The sequence below is a fragment of the Bubalus kerabau genome, chromosome 9 (genome assembly GCF_029407905.1).
Source record: "Bubalus kerabau isolate K-KA32 ecotype Philippines breed swamp buffalo chromosome 9, PCC_UOA_SB_1v2, whole genome shotgun sequence".
NCBI lineage: Eukaryota > Metazoa > Chordata > Mammalia > Artiodactyla > Bovidae > Bubalus > Bubalus kerabau.
In genome coordinates, this window is record NC_073632.1 from 27,055,461 (window position 1) to 27,062,787 (window position 7,327).

The following is a 7,327-nucleotide window of genomic DNA, read 5'->3' on the forward strand; positions in this document are numbered from 1 at the left end:
TCCAAAACAACTGGACATCCACATGGGAAAATACAACATCTGATCCTACCTCACATGTTAAAAAAAAAAAAAAAAGCCCTAGTTGGGAGTCAAGATCTAACTGTGACTGGCAAGACATTTCAGGAGAATACACTTATTTCCTGAAGAAAAGGAATTTTAAAACAGATCTCCAATACAATGGACACAAACTATAAAGGTTTTTAAATTGTATAACATGGTTAAGAATCTACTGTTCATCAAAAGACTTCATAAAAAGAAAAGACAAAAAATTTGGAGAAAATTTTTGCTAAATTATAACTGATAAAGATATTTAAGCTATATAAAAAAGTATTAAAAGCGGTATGAAAAGGACAAGCAACCAGCAGAAAAAAAGGCAAGTGCTATGAATAGTATTTAACAGAACACAAATGGCCTGTAAGCATATTTTAAATGCTCAAACTTAACATCAGAAATCAATCAGTGTAACACATCAAGCAAAAGAATAAAGGACAAAAACCACACGAACATTGCAATAGATGCAGAAAAAGTATTTGACAGAATTTTAACCTTCATGATAAAAACACTCAATAAACTAGAAATAGGAGGGAAATTCCTCAATTTGATTAACGGTATCTATGAAAAGCTTCTACCAGATGATGAAAGACTATATACTTTCTCCTAAAGAGCAAGAACAAGAAAAGGATGTCTGCACCTATCACTTCTATTCAACATTCTACTGGCTGTTTTAAGCCAGGGCAACTAGGCAAGAAAATAAATAGAGGACTAGATTGGTAAAGAAAAAAAATTAGCTGTATTTGCAGATGATATGATCATTCCTATATACAGAAAATCCTTAGAATTCTACTAAAAAACTATTAGAACTAATAAATGAATTCAGTTGGGTTGTAGGACACAGATTTATATACTACAGAAGTCAACTGTACCAATTGTACATTGGTAGCAATGAACAAACCATAAATGAAATTAAGAAAATAATTCAATTTACAATAACATCAAAAAGAATTAAAGAACAAATTTAATAGAAGTATAAAAATTATACTCTGAAAACTAAAAATCATGGTTGAAAGAAATTAAAGAGGACCTAAAATAAATGGAAAGACATCACGTGCTCATGGGTGGTGGTGGTTTAGTCACTAAGCCTTGTTTAGCTCTTGTAACCACATGGGCGGTAGCCCTCCAGGCTCCTCTGTCCATGGGACAATACTTCTCCAGGCAAGAAATTCTTCTCCAGGCAGGAATACTGGAGTGTGTTGTCATTTCCTTTTCCAGGGGATCTTCCCGACCCAGAGATCAAACCCGGGTCTCCTGCATTGCAGGCAGATTCTTTACCAACTGAGCTACGAAGGAAGATTGGAAGACTTAATACTGTATAGATGGAAATACTCTCCTAATTGATCTACAGATTCAATGCAATCCCTATTAAAATCATAGTCGGCTCTTTGCAGAAACTGACAAGCTGAATCTGAAATTCATATGGAAATACAAGAAACCTAGAATAGCCAAAGAAATGTTTAAAAAGATCAGAGTTGGAGGGCTCACACTCCCAATTACAAATTTACTACAGTCCTGCAGTAATCAAGAGAGGTGATATTCGAATATAGTCAGAGTCAATTGATTTTTAGTAGGGCACCAAGAAAATTCAATGGGAAAAGAGTGGTCTTCTTAAGAAACAGTGCTGGGATAACTGGGTATCCACAGCCAAACAATAAACTTGGAGCCCAACGGTATTTGTTGTTCAGGCCCTAAGTTGTGTGCAACAGTTTGCAACCCCATGGACTGTAGCACACCAGGATTCCCCATCCTTCACTATCTCCTGGATTTTGCAGAAACTCATGTCCATTTAGTAATGATGCCATCCAACCATCTCATCCTCTGTCACCCCCTTCTCCTCCTGCCTTCATTCTCTCCCAACATCAGGGTCTTTTCCAAAGAGTCATCTCTTCGCATCAGGTGGCCAAAGTATTGGAGCTTCAGCATCAGTCCTTCTAATGAATATTCAGGTTGATTTCCTTTAGGATTGACTGGTTTGATCTCCTTGGAGTCCAAAGGACTCTCAAGAGTCTTCTCCAGCATCATAATTTGAAAGCATCAATTCTTCAGCACTCAGCCGTCTTTATGGTCCAACTCGCACATCCATACATGACTATGGGAAAAACCATAGCTTTGACTATACAGACCTTTGTCAGCAGAGCGATGTCTCTGCTTTTAAATATGCTGTCTAGGTTTGTCATAGCTTTCCTTCCAAGTAGCACATGTCTTTTAATCTATCAAACATCATTCTATCAAACTCCTAAAAAACGATGCATCCTATTATTAGGCCAGCATGAGCCCAGAGTCATAGAAATAATGAAGGTAGAGAAAATGAGGGCTTTGTCCACGGAGTGTTTTCAAAGAGTCAAGATAGGACTCTATGCAGGTGATGGCCACCCTCTGTCTTGCTACGAATAGAGGAACAGTAACAGTAGGTAGAAGGCAGCACTCTCTCCCTTTGTCCCCTGGCTACACTCCCCTGCCCCAGAGAATCAGGATCAGAGGAAGCCACTGGCCCTTCTTTCCATTCTTGAGCTCGTTCAGTTCAGTTCAGTTCAGTCACTCAGTCGTGTCCGACTCTGTGCGATCCCACGGACTGCAGCACGCCAGGCTTTCCTGTCCATCACCAACTCCCGGAGCTTACTCAAGCTCCTGTCCAGAACCTGCAGTAGCCACACTCACCACCCACACCCCCATGCCAGGGAGAAAAGCCACACTGACCCGTTCCTATCCCCTGAGGCACAGAAGCAGATGCTATCTGTCTTCTTGTTGCTGAGGAAAGTTATTCTTCCTTTCACCTGAAATGGGTTCCCAGCTTCTCTTGCCACAAATCATTTGTTTTCTAAGTGTGACATTTTCCCAGTTGTCCTTTCTATTAATAGATCCTTACTTGTCACACCACCTCCCAGGTGACACTGATGTCATTGATTTGCTCCGTCATCACAGCTTCCTCTTCTGACCACAGACACTGAAAAGCATCTCAGGAGACTCCTAAAGCTCAGTCTCTTCCCCTCCACCAGCTGTAAACAGATCTCAGTGTCAGCTGAAGGTTTTTACGCCCTGAATCTGCAAACTTCAATCATCTGGCAACCCTATTTACCTAAGGTGGTAAAACCCATGAATCATGACTTTAAGGCAAATTTTTCTTCCCTAATAAAAGGTGGCAGGGAACCCAATGGGCCACAGAGACAAGGAATTTTAAATGGGTCTGCAAGAAAAAAAAAAAATATATATATATATGAACTTTAATAAAGTATTGCCTCAGCAATGCAAGTGGATTTTACCCTTAAAAATTCAACTCTTTCACAGATAAAAGTGATCATTTTTTTAAATGAAATGTTTACTTATTCTCACTCAATACTCTTTGGCATAGCTTAAGAGTAAAAAGGCCTTTTCAATTTTCTACCAATATATTCAGATTCTTTGGTCACTGCTCATGTCAACATTTAATTCACACTATGCAATATTCTCTCTGTGAGATTCCTGAAAAGTCATTCTGCTCTGAAGACCCCTATCCTTATTTATTTATGATTATATGGTACTTGCCTTCAAGAAGATTTTTGAGGTGGCTTAAAATAGAAAATATAAAAACAATATATTTTTTACTATGCAACTATAATTATAATAAATAAATAAAAGCCATGAAAAAGAAAGGAAATAAATATATACAGAAGGAAGTACATACAGCTACACCAATTGAGCCTTACCTTGAGCTTCCTAGCAGCCAAAGGAAAAGGGAAATGGAAGTCATGCCAATACGTCAAATTAGAAAAACGGGTTTGGTTTCATTTTACAACCAAATCTAAAAGGAGTTCACTCAAAAGGAAACATTCATTTATTTATTTGGAAAGTATTTAATACTTAAAATGAGCCAACTCCTACATGAGATAATAGGAAAACATTATTAAACATTTCAAACATGGCCTCTTCTCTCAAGAACCATAGAGCCTATTGGGAGACAGACAATAAGCAAGTATAATCAAGCAAGTCAAAATAAATCACAACTAAAGATGTATACAGGGAACTAAGAATAGCCAAGATTCTGTCAGGAAAGCCTCCCTGAGGGGTGGCAGGTAAAAAACAAGAAAGAGGTAAAATGTAGTCTCTGCACAGAGATAAGTTTCAAGGCAGAAAAGACCCTAAAGTAATCTCACAGAGGACCTAATTTTTGAGAGGCAGAAACTCAATGTGTGCTTGTCGACTAATCCTGCTTAGTGATGTTACAGAGGGGCAAGCTGAAAGGCTCCAGATTTTTAATTAATATACCAAAATATATTTTACTTAACATACCTAAACCAGGTAGTTCTCAATTATGTTGATAGAGATGAGTGGAGAAGGAAATGGCAACCCACTCCAGTGTTCCTACCTGAAGAATCCCAGGGACAGGGGAGCCTGGTGGGCTGCCGTCTCTGGGGTCGCACAGAGTCGGACATGACTGAAGCGACTTAGCAGCAGCAGCAGCAGAGATGAGTGAAGTTATTGTCAATGCTTTCTAAAGGGGCCAATAAAGCAAATGTTTAGTAATCATTATAATAAATAATGAAAGTTGTGAATAATTGTTCAACTATCTAGATATGACTGAATACATAAAATAATCATGTTAAATGTGCTCTAAAATATACAATGTTGAATAAAAGTGTCTTGAATTATGAAAAAATATACCTAAATATCCAAGAAGGCAATGGCACCCCATTCCAGTACTTTTGCCTAGAAAATCCCATGGACAGAGGAGCCTGGTAGGCTGCAGTCCATGGGGTCACTAGAGTTGGACACGACTGAACGACTTCACTTTGACTTTTCACTTCCATGCATTGGAGAAGGAAATGGCAACCCACTCCAGTGTTCTTGCCTGGAGAATCCCAGGGACGGGAAGCCTGGTGGGCTGCCGTCTAGGGAGTTACACAGAGTCGGACACGACTGAAGTGACTTAGCAGCAGCAGCAGCAGCAGCATACCTAAATATATTTTAATTAGTATATCTAATTTTTAATGAATATACCTAAAAATGGGATGGAGAGTTCAGGGAGACTTTTAATGGAAGGATGGCTGGAAGTTAGATTTACCTAAAGAAGACACAGAATCCACTTCTGAGAGTCCTGAGGGGACATGTTTGCCTATTTGGACTTGGGTGATTTTTGCCTGAACTCAAAGGTTAAGAAAAATGGTTTCATTTCAGTAGCTTCTCTTCTTATAATTGCTTTTCTTGCCTTATCTCCTATTTAAGTAAAAGAGAGATAAGTAAGAAATTCAGTCTTAGGATGGAAACATTACAATTCAGATTCATATTTAAGGTTTGAATAGAGATGGAAAAACTAAGAGGAAGCAGTATAAAATGTCTTCATCGTTTTTTAGGCTGCTGAGAGAGCTGGGTCAGAGGCAGAGAGTGCAGAGGAGAGGAGAAAAGGAGGGAAGTGTGTGTGTGAGAGAGCGAGCCTCTGCTTTAGAAGGAACATGATGCTGAAAAGAGCTGACAGGCAGAAAAGAAGCCTAAGTGGCGTTGCTATGGTTACCGTACCATCTGTGTTCCTGCCTACCCCACACCAAAGGGTTATATAACCTTGTAACGAGATAAATATGAAAATGGACTTCACAGTGAAAACCCGTTATTTCTGTTATTTTTTAAAAGCGTGGTTCTAAATCAAAATGAAACACGGCACAACTGTTTTTTAGGTCTACTTCCACACGAAACACTCCAGGGGGCAAGCACAATTCCCCTGAAGGCATCATGGATCTCTGAAGTATTGCCGTCCTCCCGGTTTTCCAGTCTTTGAGAGGCTATTGTGCTTATTTAATTTATAATTAGGTGATGTCCCAGCAGTTGATATATTTACATGTTTTCAATTGCAGTTGATTTACAAATAAACCAGTGGTAAACTAAAACACAAGAACTGTTCTCCACAAGGAAATGAGGCTCTCCATGGACCCCAAATCCAATTTTCCTCAAATGTGGGAGCGTGCAAAGAATACACTCTCCTGGACACAGAGAGGAGAATATTCTAAATTCATATCTCTGACTAGAAACAGCTTTCTTGTGCAAGTTTACAGGAACTGAGATCCAAATTATTGTATCACAACGGGCAGAAAACTGAGCCCTGACCCACCCACCCCCTTACCCATAGCCCATAACATGATATATTAGAAACACCAGCCACAGAGGAGCAACTTGCAACCATAACGAGCAAGAACTGGGCAGCTGTTGAATTTTGCCCACTTCATCCCCAAGCTGCTTTTCTGGGAAGACTCGTGTTAGGGTCCCATGAAGGCCAATGATTCCTAAGTCTGTGTTTCTAACCTTCAGCTCTTCCCCACTGATATCTTGCAGGGACCTCAACATTCATACATCCAAGGATTAATTCAACTTTTCCATCTCCTATCCCTTGTTCTGCTTTTGCTATTCTGGTTAATATCCAAACCAGAAAGTTCAAAGCCACCTTCAACTTTCCCACCTTTAAATACTTTAGCCATAGAGCTTAGGTAAGTTATCTCACCTGTCACGACTGTGCCTCGATTCCCAAAAAGGTACCTTTTTTCTCAAGTTAGCGAAGAAGGTTGAATGAGAAAGTGTGTGGAGACTGCTCAGAACAGTGCCTGGCCCTAGTTAGCGCTCAGGAGATGGTGGTGGTTTCACAACTACGACCAGATGACTGCGCACGATTCTAAGCCATCAGCCTGAACACAGAACTTCCCCACTTTTTCCACATTTACTCTCTGCTCTCTTCAGGGGCCAGGAGAGGCAAAGTATATAATCATTTACCTATTTGCAACTTTCCTGTCTTTGTGTCATTACTGTGTGTTGAGTATAGAGGGAGGAGAACACTTGTCTTCTATTTTAAATTAATTTTTATTGGAGTATAGTTGATTTACAATGTTGTATTAGTTTCTGGTATACAGCATATTGATTCAGATATTTATATCTATATATTCTTTTTCAGATTCTTTCCTATTAGAGTTTATAACAAGATATTGAATACCATTCCCTGTACAAATAAACAGTAGGAACTTGTCTATTTTATATCGTGTATAAATGCTTTTTTTTTTTTTTGCCACACACAATATACTAAATGAAAAAGGACAGGTTATAAAACAGTATGAACAGTATAATCCATTTTTTAAGTTTGCAAATAAACATGCATACAGGAAATCTGAAAGGATATATGCCAAATGTAAAGCGGTTATTGCTCATGGAATGGACTGTGGGAGATATTTTTCCCTTTCTAATTCGCTGTGATTTCCTAAAAAGTCAGTGTGGTAGAGTCCCTGGGCTGCTGCAGAGGAGAGAAAAGAGGCTCTGCCTCTTG

The 7,327-nt window shown here is 39.1% G+C and overlaps 1 long non-coding RNA gene across 5 annotated transcripts; it reads right to left on the reverse strand.

Moving 5' to 3' along the window:
* Positions 1-505: 505 nt before the first annotated feature.
* Positions 506-6,651, reverse strand: LOC129619655 (uncharacterized). Of its 5 annotated transcripts, none has more exons than XR_008698017.1 (4): positions 6,518-6,651; positions 4,397-4,522; positions 2,921-3,050; positions 506-1,337 (listed from the first exon to the last, which is right to left on the reverse strand). It is a non-coding gene; the product is annotated as an uncharacterized LOC129619655 (long non-coding RNA). The 5 variants fall into 5 exon arrangements; XR_008698018.1 differs by lacking the exon at positions 6,518-6,651 and adding an exon at positions 6,322-6,336; XR_008698016.1 differs by lacking the exon at positions 6,518-6,651 and adding an exon at positions 4,693-6,109.
* Between the last annotated feature and the right edge of the window lie 676 nt (positions 6,652-7,327).